This window comes from Aquarana catesbeiana, linkage group LG04 (genome assembly GCF_042186555.1).
Source record: "Aquarana catesbeiana isolate 2022-GZ linkage group LG04, ASM4218655v1, whole genome shotgun sequence".
In the NCBI taxonomy this organism is placed as follows: Eukaryota; Metazoa; Chordata; class Amphibia; order Anura; family Ranidae; genus Aquarana; species Aquarana catesbeiana.
In genome coordinates, this window is record NC_133327.1 from 150,110,883 (window position 1) to 150,136,114 (window position 25,232).

At 42.3% G+C, this 25,232-nt stretch overlaps 1 protein-coding gene across 2 annotated transcripts in view; it reads left to right on the forward strand.

Annotated features, from left to right (window-relative positions):
- Positions 1–25,232, forward strand: part of PLS1 (plastin 1) — a 227,386-nt gene that overhangs the window by 86,645 nt on the left and 115,509 nt on the right. The window contains exon 1 of one of the 2 annotated variants that reach the window (XM_073625874.1): positions 9,647–9,931. The exons of the other annotated variant lie outside the window; for it this stretch is intronic. The gene's annotated coding sequence lies outside the window, so the exon portion shown is untranslated. Of the gene's footprint in view, positions 1–9,646; positions 9,932–25,232 lie in introns of those variants that run through there. 2 annotated transcript variants of the gene reach the window in all.

Below are 25,232 nucleotides of genomic sequence, written 5' to 3' on the forward strand. Positions count from 1 at the left end.
CTACCAACTGAAAAGGCAGCAGTTGAAGTGCTAGCAATTTTGCCAAGCTAGCATTCAACCGCTGGGCATGTGGATGGCTGGGAGCGAACTTCTTTCGGCGGTGCAGCAGCTGGGGCAGGGAAATTTGCCTTGTACAATCTGACGTCGGTGTACCGAAAGCAGGTTGCCCACAAGTACTTGGCTGTGACACATCTAATTCTACACCTTCATTCCTCTCAGTGCAGGTCTCAGAGAGGACTGAAGGTATAGTGGGGTTGGAGATCTCAGCTGATGAGGAGAAAGGAGAGGTCCTCTTTGTTCTTTGGTGTGAGTCTTTTAAATACGCTTGCCAAAGAACTGCATGGCAGGTCAACATATGTCAAGCATGTGGTGCCCAAGCGGGAGATGTTTTGGCCACGCGAGATACGCTTGAGATATATGTTGCAAATAACAGCGGTGCAATCTGATGCACTCATCTCAAAAAGGGCCCGCACCAAAGAACTTTTTGAATAACGCGCAGAGACTGCAGCGCCCTGCACATGCAGAGCTTTGGGGTGTGATGCAGTCAGTGTGCTGCCCTTAGGCTGGCCCCTGGAGGTTATCCTGCCTCGTTGGTGATGTCCCGCCTCCTCCTCCTCCTCTCTCCTATCAGGCACCCACGTTGAGTCAGTGACCTCATCATCCCCTCCCTCCTCATCACTGGAGCAAACCTGGCAGTATGCTGCAGCAGGGGGAGCATGACTGCCAGAATGCTGTCCTTCTTGGGTACCCCCTCAGTCCATGCTCACGTTACTGCCTTCATCTAGCTCAGTATCATCATCAGAGCCTTCCAAACGCTGGGCATCCTCCCGGAGCATGTACCCAACACTGTGGTCAAATAGTTCGAGGGACTCCTCAGGAGGACATGGTGGGGCTAGGGAAGGAGTCACTGATGACATTGAGCCGAGGGAAGAGGCCGCTGCTTTGCCAGACAAAATACCCTGAGCATGGGTGAGAGAGGATGAGGAGGATGAGGACGGCTTGGTCATCCACTCGACCAAGTCTTCCGCATGTTGTGGCTCAACGCGGCCAGCTGCCGAAAAAAAGGCCAAGCGTGTCCCACGGCCACGTGCTGATGAGGATGCACCATCTCCACGACCAGCACTGTTGCCTCTAGACACAGAGCCTGCTAGCCCTCTTTTATTGGCTTGTGACTGTCTGCCTCTCCTTGTTGGCCTTCCAGACATACTAATGGCCTGTAGCTGCACTAAGCTGGGATATATATATATATATATATATATATATATATATGTACTGATACTGCAGCTAGCAAAATCAACTGCCTGCGGTAGTGATAGGATCAGGAAAACACCACCAACCTTCTACAGGTAGCTTTAGGTGAACACTGACAGAGCTCAACAAAAAATAACTTGTTGTTTATTTAGCTGCCTGCGGTAGTGATAGGATCAGGAAAACACCACCAACCTTCTACAGGTAGCTTTAGGTGAACACTGTGCAGAGCTCGCACTACACTAACTTGTAGCTTATTTAACTGCCTGCGGTAGTGATAGGACCAACCTTCGATAGGTAGCTTTAGGTGAACACTGTGCAGAGCTCGCCAAAAAATAGCTTGTAGTTTATTTAACTGCCTGCGGTAGTGATAGAATCAGGAAAACACCACCAACCTTCTACAGGTAGCTTTAGCTGAACACTGTGCAGAGCTCGCAAAAAAAATAACTTGTAGGTTTAGCTGAACACTGTGAGGAGGACACACTACACTAACTTGTAGCTTTAGCTGAACACTGTGCAGAGGTCGCACTACACTAACTTGTAGCTTTAGCTGAACACTGTGCAGAGGTCTCACTAAACTAACTTGTAGCTTTAGCTGAACACTGTGAGGAGGACGCACTACACTAACTTGTAGCTTTAGCTGAACACTGTGCAGAGGTCTCACTACACTAACTTGTAGTTTTAGCTGAACACTGTGAGGAGGACGCACTACACTAACTTGTAGCTTTAGCTGAACACTGTGCAGAGGTCGCACTACACTAACTTGTAGTTTTAGTTGAACACTGTGAGCAGGACGCACTACACTAACTTGTAGCTTTAGCTGAACACTGTGAGCAGGACGCACTACACTAACTTGTAGCTTTAGCTGAACACTGTGCAGAGGTCTCACTACACTAACTTGTATCTTTAGCTGAACACTGTGCAGAGGTCGCACTACACTAACTTGTAGTTTTAGCTGAACACTGTGAGCAGGACGCACTACACTAATTTGTAGCTTTAGCTGAACACTGTGCAGAGGTCACACTAAACTAACTTGTAGCTTTAGCTGAACACTGTGAGGAGGACACACTACCCTAACTTGTAGCTTTAGCTGAACACTGTGCACTACACTAACTTGTAGTTTTAGCTGAACACTACGCAGAGGTCGCACTACACTAACTTGAGCTTTAGCTGAACACTGTGAGCAGGACGCACTACACTAACTTGTAGCTTTAGCTAAACACTGTGCAGAGGTCTCACTACACTAACTTGTAGTTTTAGCTGAACACTGTGAGGAGGACGCACTACCCTAACTTGTAGCTTTAGCTGAACACTGTGCAGAGGTCACACTAAACTAACTTGTAGCTTTAGCTGAACACTGTGAGGAGGACGCACTACACTAACTTGTAGTTTTAGCTGAACACTGTGAGCAGGACGCACTACACTAACTTGTAGCTTTAACTGAACACTGTGCAGAGGTCACACTACACTAACTTGTAGTTTTAGCTGAACACTGTAAGCAGGACGCACTACACTAACTTGTAGCTTTAGCCGAACACTGTGAGCAGGACGCACTACACTAACTTGTAGCTTTAGCTGAACACTGTGAGCAGGACGCACTACACTAACTTGTAGCTTTAACTGAACACTGTGAGCAGGACGCACTACACTAACTTGTAGCTTTAGCTGAACACTGTAAGGAGGACGCACTACACTAACTTGTAGCTTTAGCTGAACACTGTGCAGAGGTTGCACTACACTAACTTGTAGTTTTAGCTGAACACTGTGAGGAGGACGCACTACCCTAACTTGTAGCTTTAGCTGAACACTGTGCAGAAGTGACACTAAACTAACTTGTAGCTTTAGCTGAACACTGTGCAGAGGTCGCACTACACTAACTTGTAGTTTTAGCTGAACACTGTGAGCAGGACACACTACACTAACTTGTAGCTTTAGCTGAACACTGTGCAGAGGTCTCACTACACTAACTTGTAGTTTTAGCTGAACACTGTGAGGAGGACGCACTATACTAACTTGTAGCTTTAGCTGAACACTGTGAGGAGGACGCACTACACTAACTTGTAGCTTTAGCTGAACACTGTGAGGAGGACGCACTACACTAACTTGTAGTTTTAGCTGAACACTGTGAGGAGGACGCACTACATTAACTTGTAGCTTTAACTGAACACTGTGCAGAGGTCACACTACACTAACTTGTAGTTTTAGCTGAACACTATGAGCAGGATGCACTACACTAACTTGTAGCTTTAGCCGAACACTGTGAGCAGGATGCACTACACTAACTTGTAGATTTAGCTGAACACTGTGAGCAGGACGCACTACACTAACTTGTAGCTTTAGCTGAACACTGTGAGCAGGACGCACTACACTAACTTGTAGCTTTAGCTGAACACTGTGAGGAGGACGCACTACACTAACTTGTAGCTTTAGCTGAACACTGTGCAGAGGTCGCACTACACTAACTTGTAGTTTTAGCTGAACACTGTGAGGAGGACGCACTACCCTAACTTGTAGCTTTAGCTGAACACTGTGCAGAAGTCACACTAAACTAACTTGTAGCTTTAGCTGAACACTGTGAGGAGGACGCACTACCCTAACTTGTAGCTTTAGCTGAACACTGTACACAACACTAACTTGTAGCTTTAGCTGAACACTGTGCAGAGGTCGCACTACACTAACTTGTAGTTTTAGCTGAACACTGTGAGCAGGACACACTACACTAACTTGTAGCTTTAGCTGAACACTGTGCAGAGGTCTCACTACACTAACTTGTAGTTTTAGCTGAACACTGTGAGGACGCACTATACTAACTTGTAGCTTTAGCTGAACACTGCGCAGAGGTCGCACTACACTAACTTGTAGTTTTAGCTGAACACTGTGAGGAGGACGCACTACACTAACTTGTAGCTTTAGCTGAACACTGTAAAGAGGTCTCACTACACTAACTTGTAGTTTTAGCTGAACACTGTGAGGAGGACGCACTACACTAACTTGTAGCTTTAGCTGAACACTGTGCAGAGGTCGCAATACACTAACTTGTAGCTTTAGCTGAACACTGTAAGCAGGACGCACTACACTAACTTGTAGCTTTAGCTGAACACTGTGCAGAGGTCTTACTACACTAACTTGTAGCTTTAGCTTAACACTGTGCAGAGGTTGCACTACACTAACTTGTAGTTTTAGCTGAACACTGTGAGCAGGACGCACTACACTAACTTGTAGCTTTAGCTGAACACTGTGAGCAGGACGCACTACACTAACTTGTAGCTTTAGCTGAACACTGTGCAGAGGTCACACTAAACTAACTTGTAGCTTTAGCTGAACACTGTGAGGAGGACACACTACCCTAACTTGTAGCTTTAGCTGAACACTGTGCACTACACTAACTTGTAGTTTTAGCTGAACACTGCGCAGAGGTCTCACTACACTAACTTGTAGTTTTAGCTGAACACTGTGAGGAGGACGCACTACACTAACTTGTAGCTTTAGCTGAACACTGTGCAGAGGTCGCACTACACTAACTTGTAGCTTTAGCTGAACACTGTGAGCAGGACGCACTACACTAACTTGTAGCTTTAGCTGAACACTGTGCAGAGGTCTCACTACACTAACTTGTAGTTTTAGCTGAACACTGTGAGCAGGACGCACTACACTAACTTGTAGCTTTAGCTGAACACTGTGCAGAGGTCTCACTACACTAACTTGTAGTTTTAGCTGAACACTGTGAGGAGGACGCACTACCCTAACTTGTAGCTTTAGCTGAACACTGTGCAGAGGTCACACTACACTAACTTGTAGTTTTAGCTGAACACTGTGAGCAGGATGCACCACACTAACTTGTAGCTTTAGCCGAACACTGTGAGCAGGATGCACTACACTAACTTGTAGCTTTAGCTGAACACTGTGAGCAGGACGCACTACACTAACTTGTAGCTTTAGCTGAACACTGTGCAGAGGTCGCACTACACTAACTTGTAGCTTTAGCTGAACACTGTGCAGAGGTCGCACTACACTAACTTGTAGCTTTAGCTGAACACTGTGCAGAGGTCTCACTACACTAACTTGTAGTTTTAGCTGAACACTGTGAGCAGGACGCACTACACTAACTTGTAGCTTTAGCTGAACACTGTGCAGAGGTCTCACTACACTAACTTGTAGTTTTAGCTGAACACTGTGAGGAGGACGCACTACCCTAACTTGTAGCTTTAGCTGAACACTGTGCAGAGGTCACACTACACTAATTGTAGTTTTAGCTGAACACTGTGAGCAGGATGCACCACACTAACTTGTAGCTTTAGCCGAACACTGTGAGCAGGATGCACTACACTAACTTGTAGCTTTAGCTGAACACTGTGAGCAGGACGCACTACACTAACTTGTAGCTTTAGCTGAACACTGTGCAGAGGTCGCACTACACTAACTTCTTTAGCTGAACACTGTGCAGAGGTCGCACTACACTAACTTGTAGCTTTAGCTGAACACTGTGCAGAGGTCTCACTACACTAACTTGTAGTTTTAGCTGAACACTGTGAGCAGGACGCACTACACTAACTTGTAGATTTAGCTGAACACTGTGCAGAGGTCTCACTACACTAACTTGTAGTTTTAGCTGAACACTGTGAGGAGGACGCACTACCCTAACTTGTAGCTTTAGCTGAACACTGTGCAGAGGTCACACTACACTAACTTGTAGTTTTAGCTGAACACTGTGAGCAGGATGCACCACACTAACTTGTAGCTTTAGCCGAACACTGTGAGCAGGATGCACTACACTAACTTGTAGCTTTAGCTGAACACTGTGAGCAGGACGCACTACACTAACTTGTAGCTTTAGCTGAACACTGTGCATAGGTCGCACTACACTAACTTGTAGCTTTAGCTGAACACTGTGCAGAGGTCTCACTACACTAACTTGAAGCTTTAGCTGAACACTGTGCAGAGGTCACACTACACTAATTGTAGTTTTAGCTGAACATTGTGAGCAGGACGCACTACACTAACTTGTAGCTTTAGCTGAACACTGTGCAGAGGTCGCACTAAACTAACTTGTAGCTTTAACTGAACACTGTGAGGAGGACGCACTACACTAACTTGTAGCTTTAGCTGAACACTGTGCAGAGGTCGCACTACACTAACTTGTAGTTTTAGCTGAACACTGTGAGCAGGACGCACTACACTAACTTGTAGCTTTAGCTGAACACTGTGAGCAGGACGCACTACACTAACTTGTAGCTTTAGCTGAACACTGTGCAGAGGTCTCACTACACTAACTTGTAGCTTTAGCTGAACACTGTGCAGAGGTCGCACTATACTAACTTGTAGTTTTAGCTGAACACTGTGAGCAGGACGCACTACACTAACTTGTAGCTTTAGCTGAACACTGTGCAGAGGTCTCACTGCACTAACTTGTAGCTTTAGCTGAACACTGTGCAGAGGTCGCACTACACTAACTTGTAGTTTTAGCTGAACACTGTGAGGAGGACGCACTACACTAACTTGTAGCTTTAGCTGAACACTGTGCAGAGGTCGCACTACACTAACTTGTAGTTTTAGCTGAACACTGTGAGGAGGACGCACTACCCTAACTTGGAGCTTTAGCTGAACACTGTGCAGAGGTCACACTAAACTAACTTGTAGCTTTAGCTGAACACTGTGAGGAGGACGCACTACACTAACTTGTAGCTTTAGCTGAACACTGTGAGGAGGACGCACTACCCTAACTTGCAGCTTTAGCTGAACACTGTGCACTACACTAACTTGTAGTTTTAGCTGAACACTGTGCAGAGGTCACACTAAACTAACTTGTAGCTTTAACTGAACATTGTAAGGAGGACGCACTACACTAACTGCAAATAGTCTAGCTGCCTGACTGTGGTACTAATAGGATCAAAAGAACACCAGCAATTTTCTTCAGGTAGCTGTAAATACTGTAACAAGACAAGCCTGCCTGTCAGTAGGAAGATAACAGTATCGTATCTAGCTAAACTGAATACAGTGTATATATATATATATATATATATATATATATATATATATATGCAACACCTGGGATGCATGTATATACACACAATACACCGTAAGTGCAGCTAACTCACTGACTGTCCTGCCTAATCTAGCTAACTCAAATGAAATTACACTGTCTCTCTCTCTATCTCTCAGCACGCCGGAACACACTACACAGGGCCGCCATGCAGGCGGCCTTATATAGTGTGGGGTGTGTTCTAAACCCCCTGAGCCATAATTGGCCAAAGCCATCGGCGAACGATCGAACAGCCGATGTTCGAGTCGAACATGGGTTCGACTCGAACGCGAAGCTCATCCCTAATTGACACCCATGGCCACCAGGGATGCCATACCTGGTGGTCATCAGTGGTGGCCATCCCTGGTGTTCCTGGTGGCATCCCTGGTGGTCCTGGGTGGGCATCCGAGGGAGGGGCTGAGCTGATAAACAATCAGCGCAGACCCCCCCTGTCAGAGAAGCAGCTAATCGGCTCTCCTCTACTTGCGTCTGTCAGACGTGAGTGAGGAAAAGCCAATAACTGGCTCTTCCTGTTTATATTGTGATCAGCTGTGATTGGACAGGGCTGATCACGTGGTAAAGAGTCTCTGTCAGGGGCGCGCAGCGTCTTGTTATCCTGAATGCGTCATATGATGTCCGGTCAGGATATTGCAACCACTTTGCCGACATCATTTTGCTATATAGTGAGCGGCAAGTGGTTAAAAAAGGGCCAAGATACATCCCTGGGAACGACAGGCCAGTTAGCCTAACATCAAAAGTCTGCAAGCTATTGGAGGGGATGATAAGGGACTATATACAAGATTTTAGTAATGAAAATGGTATCATTAGCAGTAATCAGCATGGATTCATGTAGAAGCGTTTATGCCAGACCAATCTATTGACCTTCTATGAGGATATGAACTGCCATCAAGATAAAGGAAGGCCTGTAGACATGGTGTATCTGGATTTTGCAAAGGCACTCGATACAGTTCCCCATAAACGTTTACTGTACAAACTAAGGTCTGTCGGCATGGACCAAAGGGTGAGTACTTGGATTGAAAACTGGCTAAGGGGGCGAGTCCAGAGGGTGGTAAAAAATGGGGAGTACTTGTAATGGTCTGGTGTGGAAAGTGGGGTCCCCCAGGGTTCTGTCCTGGGACCAATCCCATTTAATTTATTTATAAACGATCTGGAGGATGGGATACACAGCTCAATTTCAGTATTTGCATATGATACAAAGCTAAGCAGGGGAATAACTTCTACGCAGGATGTGGAAACCTTGCAAGAAGATCTAAACAAATGAATGGGATAGGCAACTACATGGCAAATGAGGTTTAATGTTGAAAATGGAAAATAATGCATTTGGGTGCCAAAAATATGAATGCAATTTACTCACTAGGGGGAGAACCTCTGGGGGAATCTAGGATGGAAAAGGACTTGGGGGTCCTAGTAGTTGACAGGAATGGCATGCAATGCCAGGCTGCTGCAAGCAAAGCAAACAGAATATTGGCATGCATTAAAAAGAGGATTAACTCCAGAGATAAAATTATAATTCTCCCACTCTACAAGACTCTGGTCCGGCCGCACTTGGAATATGCCATCCATTTCTGGGCACCAGTCCCCAGAAGGGATGTGCTGGAACTGGAGAGGGTCCAGGGAAGGGCAACAAAGCTAATAAAAGGACTGATGACTGGTCTGGGCTTCCTGACCCGCCACCCCAGTGCATCAAACAGAGTACAATGCAGAGGGACTACTTGTAAAGTTGAAGCTGTAGTAGGGAGCAAAAGTTGCATAAGCCGATGCCTTCTCTGTAATGCTGGCTCCTGTCCCATGTGGAGTGATATCAACTGCACTCCACTTCTTATCCTGGCTAGCAGTCTCCAAAGTGGTGCCAGCAGCAGGAAAGAAGAGATATTCAGGTTAGTGTGAAGCAATACATGGAGCATAATATTATAGGGCTGCTTTCACACTGATGCGCTATGATTTACCCACACCGTGGGTGCAGTGTACTTGCAGCTTTCCTGCGGGTTTGCTGCACTTAGCTATAACAGGTGATCTTTGACTACTCTCATGTTGTTCAGGTAGATCTCCACCTCTTGAAGATTGCCTACTCCCGGCCTAGATGGACAGACTATAAGCTTCAGTAGTAGATATAAAAATACCATCTCCAAAAAAACGATATAATCACTGAACAGCATTATTTGGTAGTTGTTATTATGACTCATTTACTTCTAGTCTGTTATCCAAACAGGAGACATGACGTAAGACAGATTCACCTATAATATTACTCCTTGTTTTTAAAGAGGCAACACAAAAATGGTGTAATGCTTTCAGGAATTTGTTTTATAGACAGCATAATTAATAGCATAGCTCATTGATAGTGAATGAAATTAATTACATTCACTATCAATGAGCTGCCCAAGGCTTGGCAGCTCCACTGTTTGTTTCAATTTCATATTTCCATGCGGATACTAAACAACCAAGCTGTAGATCAGGAGACCACACCTATACCGTGCCCAGGTTGTCCTGCAGGACAAAGTTCTCTTGTCATATATTTTTTCCATTGCTAATGGTCGAGTTCTCCTTCCAAGTTCAAGCTAGAGGATAGGTCTCTATTTTACAGAACGGTGCAAGACTTAAATGTGCAATTTCATTTACTCCATTGAAAGCCAGCAATTAATTCAGGTATGTTTCTAATGTGTTGGTTTATTCTTTCTGTTATTCCCCCTTTCTTTATTGCTGTTTTTAAGTCGGGATTATTTTTATTGTGAAATGGCATACATGAAAAGACCTGGGCTGCATACACATGGCTCACTTTTCTATAAAGAAAAAGCCAACACTTTAATAAATTAAGTAGTTTTCTACTCTTTGGTGTCCTGCAATATACTAAAACTGCTATTGTTTATACTAATTCATGCATCTTTAACAAGGCAAAATGTTATATACAAAGTGCAGCATCCTCTTTTTTACTGATTTCGCTACAGTAAAGTAAAAATATGAGTTGCTAAAATTTATTGCACTTGTACATTTGCAATGGCATATATGCTTGTACATTATCATTGATCTTTGATCTCTCTAATTAAATAATCCTGACTGTCAAAAAAGACCAAAGGTCGATTCCATGCAAAAGGAAAAAAATAACATGCTATCTATATCTGTATATATACTGTATATACACATATACACGCAGACACGTAGATGTACAATTGTCAAGCATACTGGTTATAAACTTCACAAATCCTTCAAGGTAATTTCTTAGCAAAATAAGGTGCTCTTTTATACAGAATGTTTCTCTCCCAAAATGGTGTCTCTGGAATTTACCAAAAGTCTGGTGAGACGGTATGCTTGCCTACAGCATTAGTCGGCTGGTGTCAATCAACTGTAGTGTCATTACTCTGTAAAATAGCCAATGCACAGCTTACACTTAGTCTGTAATACCTCAATAAGTGCCATAGTGTACATAAGCATTATTGATCTATTTGGTTTTACAATGTGCTGTTATGTACATGTTGGGGCTTGTATGTGCTTAAAATTAAATAGAAAGATCTGAGGGATAATCCAATGATGATATGTTGTGCTTATTTAAAAGGATACCATAATCAAAACAGGGGATAACAATGTATCCAAATGTGTCAAAATAAATCGAAATTTATTTAAATTAAAATTTAAAATTTAAATTTATTATCCGGCTTCTCCTCCTCTCCCTCCCTCCTTCTGCGCTTTAAGGGGTTCAGTTCTAGAATCTGCGCATCCATCCTGTCCTTAGTCTCTTTCTCTTAAATGTAGGACACCAGGGGTCTGTGGAGAACCCTGATATTTCACCAAAGCCCCGCAAAAGGCCAGTTAAAAATTGTAAAAAAATTAAAAATTCTAAAAGAAAAAAAAATTAGGGACCCATTCACAGGTGGTTTTCACTCAGTAATTTTTGCCATGGCTGCGAAGCATAGCATCACGGCTGCGACATGTGTACACCCCTAGCCACTGCCTCTGTTGCTCAGTGTTTGAGCTTTGGGGTGCACACCCTAATGCAATAGGCTGTGCACACCTATGCTCCAATAGGTGAGGTTTTGCGGTAAACCGAAAGTGACGCCAGGTGGGTCCAGGCTGAGTGTGACTCAAGATTATACACATTGTGGTGGCTGGAGTTATTCAATGATCTCTATTTAAAGAAATATGTATGTGCCTGTCTGGTAATAACAGAGGCATATACAGTATATATGGTGAGTTTTCTATCCACTGGGAGAGGAATTTCACTGAGAGCACTGGTGTATCGGTGGAAGATGGGGAGCATTGTTTTGGAAATGTATTTAGTGTGGACACTTTGAATATATTTTGAATTCACTTTTGGACACTTGTGAACACTTTTATTTAACACAGTGCTGCTGCTGGTGGACACAATGGGGTTAATTTACTAAAGACAAAGAGACTGTGCATTTTGCAAAGTGCAGTTGCACTCTGCAAGTGCAGTTTCTCCAGAGCTTAGTAAATGAGGTAAAGCTTCATTCTGCAAAAAATACCCAATCACGTGCAAGGAAAATAGAAAAAACTGCATTTTTGCTTGCACATAATTGGATGTTGGAAGTCAGCAGAGCTTTTGCTCATTTACTAAGCTCTGAAGCAACTGCCCTAGCAGAGTGCAACTGTACTTTGGAAAGTGCACAGTTTATTTACCTTTAGCAAATCAACCCCAATGTGTTGGTGCAGTTATAGATCACATGTATGTATTAAGTGTCTATGTAGTCCTATAGGTGACTGGTAAGGCCTTCCATGGAAACAACAATCGGTCTACCTGGTGGATAAAAATATGGAATAGAAAAGAACTCTGGGAAGTTTTTCATTTAGCCAAGTATTCTGTCCCTCATAGCTTCCAAAAAGGTTTTTAAGTCCCCATTTGAAGGCAGACAATGGATCTTTCTTAAGCGGTAGATATGTAGCACTGTATGAAAGTAAATGACTTGCCTCCTGACTTGCCTCCTTAAAACAGTCTTTCCTATTCTGGAACACAACACTGCCCCCCTTGTCAGCCTGCTTGATGATAATTTTCAAGCCCATTTTGGTGCTCATGTGAGGGAAGGTTGCTCCATATGTTGTTTTGGCCCCACAATACCTGCAGATCCATGTAAGCTATAGTGTAAAAAAACCAAACAAAATATTTGGGGGGCACAACCCTAAAAGATGCGTTAAAGATGGTTCAGCCATAAGACCATAAAACAGAACAAAATATTACAGCGCACACATGCAAAAAATTTATTTTTTAACTCCTGCAAGGCTATTTAAAACACCTGAACATTTTCAAAAAAAATGGGGATTTGGTCACACCATATTGCTATATGGTGCTTAAGCCCACTTACTGCGACAAAGTACCCCATTATTAGTGGGACTAATAATCCCCATATTTTTTGAAAATGTTCAGGTGTTTTAAATAGCCTTGCAGGAGTTAAATGTCATTTTTTGCATGTGTGTGCTGTAATATTTTGTTCTATAGTGTAAAAAGTCTCCACATAGGTGCCTTTAGCATGATAAGGATTAAATCTGGAAGGGGTATTGAAGTTAGTGTGTAGCATCTCTATATCATGTTTCTCTAAAGGCAGATGACCAAGATCTATATAACCCTTGGGTTCACCCTCTGACCACAACTCTTGGCATGAATCCAAACCCATTTGGTCTGTGTGATCCCAAGAGATCTCCGGAAGTATAATCCTTTGGTAAACAAAGGATAAGCCTGGTGATGTTATTCTTTTCAATGTTGCTATAATATTTGATCACAAACGTGTTGAGATCCTTAGGGAGATTAAAGAGATTAGGAGTGGATGATGGGCAAAGTTAGGCCCTTTTTGCAATACAGAAATTTCAGAGGCCATAAGTGTACGAGAAGAGAGATTATAAATCTTTATAATGGTTGGGGAGGCATTTGACCCGAATGTCTTCTTCGCCATTTTATAGCTGTGGAAAGTGGGGTCCTTACAAAAATCCTAGTGGGTGTGACATATTTGGGATAAACCCTTTCACATCATTGTTCACCTAAGCAGTATCACTGTTATTGACATATGGACGATCTTTGGACTGTTCATTTTAGCCCCTGAATAAGACACCAAAGTAGGATCATGAGGCAACCTAGAGGGGCTTCTTGTATGATGCTGTCTCAGAATCCGGGCTAAGCCCTGTCTTTCGATAATGTTTCTTGTTCCTTGGTCAGTGTTATGTTTAGCTGAATGCCCAATCCCTGTTTCCCTCTCTGTTGTCTAGCCAGAGGTGGGAGGCAATTAAGGTAAGTGGTGGAAAGGGCTCAGTATCCCCTATATTCTCCTTATAGTCTAGAGCAGGTGTCTCCAAACTTTTCAAACGAAGGGCCAGTTTATTGACCTTTAGACTTTAGGAGGGCCAGATTGTGCCCAGCGGGGGCAGAAAATGTATGGGGCCCGGCATCAGTGAGAATAAATATAGCCTCAGGGTTGGTGGTCAATAGGAGGAGGAGTAGTGCCCCTAATTAGTAGCAGGAATAGTATTCCATCATTGGTATTGGTGTAAGAAATACTTCTCCATTGTTGGTATCAGTGGGATGAATAGTGCCCCAAGGGCCGTATAAAGGCTAGCAAAGGGCCACATCTGGCCTTCAGGCCACAGTTTGGAGACCCTTGGTCTAGAGAATCAGTCTCAGATGCCTTCTCCCTGACCCAATTCAAGATGTTTTCAGTTTGGAAATCAGCAATATCACATTCTAGCTTCCAGGTTTTTTTCCGGATTAAGAAGTCTTAATTTTCTTGCACATGTTTATACATATTGGTTTCAAGTTCATTGTATTTTTCATGTTGCTTCTACTGCATGAGTTCAAGCTATAATTTGTCTATCGTTTCCTGCCTCTGTTCTTTCCAGTGTGCATTTGGTGGAAACCAACAACCACTGGAGGCTCAGGTCATCATCAAAAAACTTGCACTTCTGGCCCCCAGTGGCCCTGAGACCCCTGGGAGTGACTTTCAAGTCTTGGTATTTTTTGAAAAATTTTATGTCCCACAACTGCATGGATTCATTTTAAATCTTGTAGTTTAAGAAATAGTTTCCTCAAGGTCCTAAAGTCTGCCTGGTCTGATAATTCCTCTTTCATGTCCTTAAAGCAGTAGTAAACTCCCTTTTTTTTTACTGTAAGACAATTGCATGATGTGCTAGTATGCATTGCATACTAGCACATTATGGAATACTTACCTTTGCACAAAGCCTTCCAGCGACACGCTGTCACCGATGAAGGCGCTTCCATATTCGCGTGGTCTTCCGTCCGGGTGCGCGTCCTCCAGCCGTCTGATTGCCGCACAGGAGTCATGGGTATGCCTATCCCTTCAGAGCGCATGCGCCAGTGACATCACTGGCTGCATGCAGTGTGAATATCTCCTAAACAGTGCAAGTTTAGGAGATAGTCACAGTACCTACAGGTAAGCCTTATTATAGGCTTACCTGTAGGTACAACTGTAAGAAAAGGGTTTACTTCCACTTTAAAGCAGATCTCCACGTTTCCTGTCACTTTAAATAGTTTGCTTGAGCCAAGCTGGTCCAAACAAACTATTTCCACCACTAAGTGCTGCACTGGCTCTAGGCACTCTATAAACTGTATATAGCTTCAGGTACATACAGTACACAGTGCTAGGTCCTGGATGTGAGACTTTCCATCTCACATTCGGAAAAACAAAATAAGAATAGTTCTGAGCAGCGCTCAGCCATTCATAGGCAGCTTTGTATTCTGTGAATGAATACAAAGCTTCCTCTTTTTTTTTGCGATATAAACAAAGTAAGACTGGGAGCAGTTCTCCAGTTCTTTGTGTGCAGTGTAGGGGCTTGTAGCAGCACAGATGGAGCATTGAGGGAATTCATGTGATTAAATATCACTAAAAGAAAGCTCTATTTGTGTGAAAAAAAGATAACTATTTAATTTGGGCATGACCGTGTAATTACCAGTTAAAGTAGCACAGTGCCAAATAGCAAAAAAATGGCCTGGTCATTATGGAGGTAAAACCTTCCAGAGCTCAATTGGTTAAAAAATGTTTTAATATGTTTTAAAATGTTTGTTTACATACTGTATATTTATAAAAGTGTGCGTGTATTTATATATATATATATATATATATACGCACGCACGTGTGTTTGAACTTAGAGTGCACACCCTAATGCAATAGGCTGCACACACCTATGATTGTATCCTTTTCTCCTTGCTAGAGGAGAAAAGTGTAAACAGAGAAATGTGTTTGTTAAAGCAGTAGTAAAGTCTCATGGACAATATAAAATAATGTGCCCCCCCACAGGTTTAAGCCATAATGTATTAGCATGCACCGCATACTAATACATAATGTCAAACTTACCGACAAACGGAGTCCTCCAGCGATGCGCTGTCAGGGCTCTCCCCGGTCCCCAACGCTTCCATCTTTACCTGGTTTTTGTTCCGGGTTTCGCATCTCTGGGCACTTGATTGGCTGGACTGTTGTGACATCACTCCCATGCATGCGCACAGGAGTTACATCGATGTGGCACGCAGAGCCAAAAAGTGGTCTGAGCTGTGCATGTGCCGCTCAGATCACATTACCTGCTGACAAGTAGCGGGAAAATGTATAACAGAAGAAACCTCTAGGGTCTCTTCTGTTATAAAAAAAAACAGCCTGTCAGCGGATTTGGACAACTCTCAGTATACCACCACTTTAAAAAAATAATAAATAAAAATAAGACAAGTGGCTAGATCAGGGTTTGGTATAGGTCAGGGTCGGTGTTATGCCCTGTACACACGGTCGGACTTTCCGACGGAATATGTGCGATTGGAGCTTGTTGTCGGAAATTCCGACCATGTGTGGGCTCCATCGGACTTTTTCCATCAGAATTTCCGACACACAAAGTTTGAAAGCAGGCTAAAAAATTTTCCAACAAAATCCGTTTGCGTAAATTCCGACCATGTGTGGACAATTCCGACGCACAAAGTGCCACGCATGCTCAGAATAAATTAAGAGACAAAATCTATTGGCTACTGCCCCGTTTATAGTCCCGACGTACGTGTTTTACGTCACTGTGTTCAGAACGATCGGATTTTCCGACAACTTTGTGCTACCGTGTGTATGCAAGACAAGTTTGAGCCAACATCCGTCGGAAAAAATCCTAATATTTTGTTGTCGGAATGTCCGATCAATGTCCGATCGTGTGTACAGGGCATTAGAGTTAGGGTCAAAGATCATGGTCGGAGACAGTGTATTTAAGGTATCATTTTGTCAGTTAGTGGCGTTGTCAGTGTGTTTTAGATAGGATAAAAGAAAAGCAAAATGTGCACTATTGTTTCTGGGCCCTAACACGGTCACAAACATCAAATAACATACACACATATGTGATATTGCTATAAATGTCAGGAGCAGGAGAATTTATTTTCAGTTGTTCCTTGGCAGTAAGTTTTGGTAAAAAAGAAATTTACAGCTAAATTTAAAAAAATATTTATATTTATATATTTTTTCTACTATTTTGTGGCAGTTTGCCTTTGATAATAATTAAAAATCAGGAGATATCTTTTAACATTTACCACCAAACGAAAGCCTAAATTGTCCTGAAAAAAACAAGGTTGAATCCAGGTGGATACACTAAGTAGTGGTGATGATATGTAAACACATGTCAAAGTCACAAAATTATGTTCAGGCCATAGGATTTGTTTAACCCTTTACAAAAGAAGAAGGCGTGAAATGAGGCAGAAATAGAGTGCTGAAACAATTCTGTCCTTTCCAGTTGTAGACAGTTTGAAGGGGATGGTGGGAAATAGATTTTGGATGGGGGATCCAAATCGAAAGGTAAGATAGAATAGATAAGAAAACAACAAAAATTAGTGTTTTGGTGCTGCTACTTCCAGTCAAGCCACCTGAAAAGTGTTTTTTTTTTTTTTTAACTGGTATCAATCAAATTAAACCAAATGATTGGGGTACTACTGTCTAATTCCTAAGAAAAAAAAAACACTGCCAAAAGTGCACGGTAACCAAGAATATCTCTTAAAACCATGCTGCCTCTGAAATACAGTGTGCAGGCATCCCTTCAGCCTGATATTTGAAAGATTTGTGTATTTTCCACTGCACTTTTAAAGTCGCATGAACAGGCCTATTAGCTGTTAGGCCTAAAATGGCCAGAATCGGAACCCAGAATCTAAATCTGAGCCCAGGCCGATTTCCTTTTGAGCTCCAGTCTAGCAATGTGGCATACAGATAATAATATAAGTGCTGCAGATAAAAATGTAATATATTGCAGCTTACCAATGCTTAGATGTTATAAAAAATGTAAGAAATCACTGTGCATAAAAAAATAAAGTAAAACTGTGTAATAATATAAATAGTGATAGTGAAAAATGTAAACAATACAAAACATTACTTGCTATAGCACATGAATATACATGTAGCACTTACCCCCGAAGGAGCTGCTGGTTTTGATTGGGCTTACTGTTACCTTGTGTCCATCACAGGGGTCACAATGGTGAAGAGGAAAAAAAGAGTATTAAATGATGTCTGCACCAAACACTTATGGGGCGTACACACGGTCGGACTTTTCGTCTACAAAAGTCCAACGGACGCCGACGGACTAAAGCTGGCTGGTAATCCGATCGTGTGTGGGCTTCTCCGGACTTTCAGCAGACTTTTTCAGCCTCAAATCCGACGGACTTTAGATTTGAAACATGCTTCAAATCTTTACGTCGTAACTACGACGGACCCCGAAATCCGCTCGTCTGTGTGCTAGTCCGACGGACAAAAACCCACGCTAGGGCAGCTATTGGCTACTGGCTATGAACTTCCTTATTTTAGTCCGGTGTACGTCATCACGTACGAATCCGTTGGACTTTTGTGTGGTCGTGTGTAGGCAAGTCAGTTCGTTAGAAAGTCTGCTGCAAGTCCGCCGAAAGTCCGCCGAAAGTCCGCCGGAAGTCTGTCGGACAGGCTGTCGGACTTTTGTAGACGAAAAGTCCGACCGTGTGTACGCCCCATTAGTTTCTTTCATTGCAATTCTTTTATTCTTTGAATCCAAAAGAACAAGGATGGAGGATTAAGGGAGATTCAGGTACCTTAGATTGCAGGTCAGGATATTTCTACTTATCCAGAGGACTAACAGTCTCCTCAACTGGATACAGCAATCACCGGATAGGTCTCTCTCACTGACCTAACAGCCAGGTACAATGCTTGAACACAGTCTCTGCCACAGACTTGATCAAAAAACAGAATATCCTTACGGTCATACACAATCCTCTGCCACAGGATGGTGTAACCAAACTTTGATTAGATTTTAAGTTTAGCTGCACAGTACCAGATTCTTTCAGCCGACCCAGCGTTACTGCGAGTTAGATGATCCAGGTTGCATCCCCCGATTTGGTTTCCAGGCTCCTCCTGAGATACCAGCATACTTGGCTTGGTCACCTCTAGAGAAGGCCTCCCCTGGTCTCCTTCAATCGATCGACTTCTCCCTGCAGGCAAGACAGCACAGGACCAACCTCTGGATCAGCAGGCCCCAGAACTCCTGGGCCTACTTCTGTAGTAACAAAGCCTCGGGCCAGCCAGCCCCGAGACAGCAGAGCTGCCACGGCACACCCTGGGCCAGGAGGGCCTCCAGGTCGGGAACAACGAACCCCGGCCAAATGGCGCCTGTACCTTAAGTACCCCTACCCAGAATGCATGGTGAGTGAACTACTCCCACAGGTTATTTCTGAGTAAAAGGGGTACCCAATACATCCAGCCTGTTGCATTTCCAACACTTACCGGTGGCCACAGCGACACCCATGGCCAAGTGGAAATTAACACAACCCAGCTGAACTGGTACAAATGCCAGGAAATTTACCATAATCAGTCTGAGCTAAACTACAGCTTCAGACAACTTAAATTTACATAGATAGCACCTGCCCATCAGGAGCAGTGCGTTACATACACATAGCTTCCAACTGTCCCTGATTTCGAGGGACTGTCCCTGTTTTGGAACAAAGTCCCTCTGTCCCTCATTCCTCCTCATTTGTCCCTCATTTTGGTCTGATGCATATACTGGTATATAAAATGTAGCTATCAGAAAGTGTTTCCCAGTGATAAACCTTTCATCCAGTTTCTAAGTTGTTGCATTTGTTCATTTCAAAAGCCAATATAAAGGAATAGAAGTGTTTAAAAAAAAGCACTTGTGGGTTTAACTAATAATTATTTTTGTATAGTTCTCCTTTAAGGGGGCGTGGCAGGGTGTGTGTCCTATGCTTACATACTTTTGCTAATAGGTGTCCCTCATTCCCATCTCAAAAAGTTGGGAGTTATTTATACCCATAATAATAACAACACTGCACTACTGTTATTATTGTCAATATTTAGATGTGGTGACTGCATTCATTTTCTTTTTTGGCTTTTCTTCCTTTATTGTCACCTGGAGATCTGGCCAGTAAGTCCGTTTCTTTAACAGACCAAGCTGTCCAGCAAAAGTGGCAATTAGATGTTTGATACAAACCATTTAACAGTGGTGGGGTGCTTACAATGGTGGAGGAAAGAGAAAAAATAACGCTGAACCCATAGGGTTATCTCACTGGTGTTACTATCCTGAAGTATTGAGGTTGATATCCAGGCCAGCAGCTTCTACAACCCAGAGGATCTCCATGGTCTCCATGGCATCTAGTATAATGTATAAAAAAAATGAATTGAAGTGCCACACCACTGTTAAGAGGTCCATATACAACTTATTCCAATAAAAGTCAGGGGGACAATCCAAAAAGTAGCCAATGCATTGTGGGAGTCTAAGAGCAACCCCTTCATCAGGGCTTGATAGACAAATTTGTGAGTAATGAACTGGGCCTTTAATGTGATTTTTTCTAATGTGATTGCTGCTTTGAGGCTCTTACAATGGTCAGCATTTATTCATTTGCTATAAAACCTTGGAGGCACCCTAAGACAGGAAGTGGGTTACTGACCAGATCACCAGGTGAAAATAAAGAATAAAATAAAAAACAAATGCATCCACCCCCATTTTCTTTCTTTTTTTTTACCTGGTGATCTGACCAGTAAGGTTGCTGTTTTTGAACAGAAAAAGCTCTGCTACAAATGTATTATTTAAGAGTGTTTGGACAAACCATTTACCACTGACAGGGGTGGTAATGCAACCACCACATATTTTGATTGGTCAGCTGCAATATATTAAATGTTGTTTTTTTGTTGTTACTATTTTAAACAAATATCTACCATGCATAAGGAGGTGTCTAAAAAAACATGTGATTAGAGAAATATTTGGGATACTGTTGATGACCTCTTCCAAAAAATCTGGCTGTTGTGCTTATATTTTGGATTCGGTCTTTTTGAGATTGTTAATGCTGCATGTGTTCCTATTAGAGAGATTTTCCCAGACCACCATTACTGGGATGTGAGAGAATCCCAGGCACACCAAAAGGTGTAAAAGCCTTTCTCACTCTTTATTAAAAACAAATATTTGAATGCCACTTCATGGACTCAATAGAAAGCTGTTTAGAGCTTTGTAAGTGTTTTATAAATGCTAATAGGAAAGCTATTGTAAAAAAATAAAATAGAACTTGGCAAAGGAAGATGGTCACTCCCATGTTTGCCACTAATATAGCAGCTATAGCACAAATTCTTTAAATTACAAGCTTGGATTATATTGAGCAGCTGCACCCCAGCTGACCTGTTTTAGCTTGAAAATGTTCCTATCAACACAAAATAAAACAAAACCAAATCTCCCCCAAAATATTTGAAAACCCCAAAATACCACCCCTGAAACAAAAGCCCACTTTTTTTCCAATTAAAGCCTTGCTGTAAAAAAAAAACAAAAAAAAAAAAAAACACATTTCTATGGAAAGGTCAGCAGCAAAAGAAGTTCCCAATAGTAAAATAAAAGAAGAACAGCAAAGGGGGTGACTGCCTAAAGAGCTAACAAAGCATAGTTTCCTAAATGATCCTAATCTTCTCTATGCATGTTTGTCAGCTCTTCTTATCCTACCCCCAAAGCTGCTTTAATGCACTGACACTATGGTTGCTCTGTGCCCTCTTAAATAGTGAAGGCCAGCTATTTGATATGTCTCCTTATTGTCCCTTCTAAGCCTTCTGGCCATGGTTTATTATGGTTGAAATAAATAGCAAATCTGAACCTCATCCCTAGTGCCAGAATGACTTGGCTTTTTATATTTAAAGCTTCTTCTTATCAACGGAACGCTGATTACATACATTCTTGTAGCTCATTAAACCTATTCTATTTATAATGTGTTTTTATTTTTATTACACCTTATCCTGTTTATTATCTCATTTCATTTGATTACATAATGTAAAGTTTATTTTACATCTAATTCAACACATTTGCACTGTGTGCCCCATGTAGGCTATACTGTCTACACAAATTATGTGTAAAACAGTGTGCTATCTGTAGGTTGGGACTGGAAGTTGGGTTCCATAATGATTTAGGGTGCATAGAATAACACTATTAAAATACTATGCTCCGAGATTATGAGGGTTATTAACGAAAGGCAAATCCACTTTGCATTACAAGTGCACTTGGAATTGCAGTCGCTGTAGATCTGAGGGGGACATGCAAGGAAAATAAAAAACAGCATTTTAGCTTGCACATGATTGGATGATAAAGTCGGCAGAGCTTCCCCTCAAATCTACAGCGACTGCACTTCCAAGTTCACTTGTAGTGCAAAGTGGATTTGCCTTTGGTAAATAACCCCCTATACGCCATAATGATTTACTGAAGGTCATTTTTAAACTTGAGAGTCATTTATACATGTTTATTTTATTTATTTATTCATTAAAATGCTTAACCTCCACAGTCTTACCTGAAAGCCTTGATGCGCAAAACAAAAGGACATTACCATTACAAGACCTTAGGAGAACCAGCAAACCAGCATGGAAACATACAGAATAAAAGCCAGGGAGTCTGTCCATCACACCCCAGTTAAACTTAGGTGATTCCGAAAGCTTGTACAAAAAGTACGGTTTTCAATTTCTTTCGGAATTTCAAAAAGTCATTCTCAGGTCTCAGTTTCAGAGGCAAGGAGTTCCAAAATTCAGCTCCTTGTACTTCACTCGTTCTCCCTCTGCATGTTTTCTTTTTAAATTTTGGAATCTTCAGTATGGCCAAGTTCACTGATCTCAAGAATCGGGTAGGCACATACTTGATGAATTTTCCCTTCAGATACTCTGGGCCACGTCCATGCAATGCCTTATGGACAAGACATCTGGTTTTGAACAGAAACCGTTCTTTAACGGGCAGCCAATGCAGGGCACTAAGAGATGGAGTGATGTGGTCACGATGACCAACACCTGTCAGTAACCTTGCTGCAGCATTCTGGATCAACTGGAGCTTGTAGATGGTACAAGCAGGCAAACCCACATACAGGGCATTACAGTAGTCCAGTCAACTGCTGATAATGGCAGTGACCATGGCGATCTTGTCAGAGTCTGTAATATAGCGAAAAGTCGACCTCAGGAGTCTCAGGTAGAAGTGGCATGAACTCACCACCTGATTTACCTGAGGGCGCAGGGTCAACCTAGAGTCAAAGATGACGCCAAGGTCCTTTACCTGAGTGGCTGGAATTGGAAAAGGTTTGAAAGATTCCGGCCAGGATGGAAACAGGTTGGAATACACCTGGTTACTGAAGATGATGCAGTTAGTTTTAGTGCCATTTAGCTTTAGATAATTGGCACCCATCCCGAATTGGATTTCCTCCAGGCAGGAGGCCAGCATGACCTGATCCTCCCCTTTCTTGGATAATCATATATCAGGAACAGTAATGCTTGGGAGGAAAAGGCTTAAACATGGCTTACCGTCCTCCAGTCAGGAAATAAGATCTATGTGCAGCTTCTAATGCACACTGTTTTATAGGAAGGATATTTTGGTTCCTTTTGCTGTACCTTACCAAAAAAAAAAAAGCTGCTAAGCTATCATAGTTGTAAATGTTTGTAAAACAATTGTTGAACTCCAGCCTTACCTACGGTTGTACAGACTCCTCTTGAGTATGGAAATTGCTTACTCAGATTTCATTGCACACTGTAAGGCTCTCACAATGTGCATTAGAAGCTGCAGAAAGTCAGATAGAGCCCACCTAATTTCCTGCCTGGAAGACATCTAGCATCATTTAGACCTTTCCACTTCAGTCCCTGGCCCAGCTCTCTCATTCACTGGATTTCAGTTCTTTCAATCATGGAGGCCCAGCACATGTTGGTGTTATCTAGGGCAGTCTGCATGCAATTGGAGTTTGGAGGAATGCCCACTTCTCCAGAGGGACTAAGGGCTATTTAAAGGAGTACAAAGGCAGAATGTTGAAATGTTTTCAGGAGGTTACAGTATGTACAGCACCCTGCTGTACCATCTGTGATCTGCTTGCATTGCATAGAGAAGCACAGACATGCAGTGATGATGTCACTGAATTTAAAATAAGGTATGTAACAAAATAGAAAGGTTTCATTTAAAAAATGCATTTGTGTTGATAAAAGGGAGAAAGATGAGCTAGATAAGGCAAAATATAAGCAGATCAAATTTCAGCTTCAGTTTTTTTTTTATGTAATGACAGAAAGAAGAATGTAGGGCACAATATACGGGTATAAGCATCCTAGGGCTCACCCTGGTGTACAACATGCATACAAATAGATGAAGTCTAAATCAGCATAGTTGGAAATGATTGTCATGTTCTGCTTTTCAATCCCAACCTAAAGATAGCACATTATTTTAAATATAAGGTGTGTATATATAGCCTACAGTAGAGCTATGTGGTGCAAATGTGTTGAATTACATTTAAATAAACTTTACACCATGTAAAGAAACAAAACACTTCTTATATAATCAACAGGATAAGATGTAATAAAGTGAAAGAGCACATAAAAGTCCATTTAGTGAGGTACAAGAATGTGTGTAGTCAGCAATTTAATGATAAGCATTAAATAATCTCTTTCCAGAAAGCCAAGGCATCATGTCACTAGGAATAGGGTGTGTAGCAAATCCAGCAATTTCAAAATCATTGGAACCACGGCCAACAGACTTAGAAGGGCCAATGAGGGGTTATGTCATAGCCGGCTCTATGAAAGAGGGCACAGATCAGCCATCAGTGTCAATGTATTAAAGCTGCTATAGGGGGAAATAAGTGAAGCTGACAAACTGCACAGTGAAGATTAGGGTCAGTGAGGGAATTGTGGCATCATTCAAATGTATAGCTCTTTGAGCAGTCACCCCCTTTGCTGCCTTTATTTTTTTGTTTTTATTATTGAGGTATTTTTGGAATAGGTGCGGGCAGTCCCATTCCTGTCAATTGGGAAACAGTAGATGCATAAACACAGCCACTCCCCCCAATTTGGCAGCCATTGGGGTGTGGGCCCATGAGTCGGAATGCACACTGTCTACTTTTGAGAGCACGTGCCCACACTCTCACAGCTGCCAAATTAGGAGCAGCGACTCTGTCCATGCAGCCGTTGAGCCCCAACTGACATAAATGGCACTGCCTGTACAAGGGATGCATGGAACATCTGTGCATCCCTATGCTGGCCAATACAGCCGCCAACACAGGCGAACGATAATAGTATGCCCTTGTGAGCAAGGCCTAAGACTTGCTCTCCCATATGGCTCCAAAGCATTGAGAATGTGCAGGATGCAGTAAACCAGAGCAGGCAGTTAGTATTTATATTACTGTTAATATATCAGTCAGTTTTTCAAAAAATTTGTTCAGTATTTTCAGGCATTTCTACATCACATCTTAGGCATGAAAAAAAGCTAAACTCCAGGCAATTTTAAAAAAGCTAAACTTCCGGCAAAAAGCAAAATGCACAGATGGATTACATATAAGGGTGATGTTTTACCTGCCAAATATCAGGAACCATGAATCAGACCAAGACAGAAGTATAGTTAAATCACACTTGTTTAATAATAATAATAATAATAATAATAATAATAAGGTAAACAGAGTAAGCGTAGTCAAAACAAGCCAGAGTTCAGTAACCGGATCGGGTAGTCAGCCAAGCAAATGTCAGAGAGCCAGAGATAA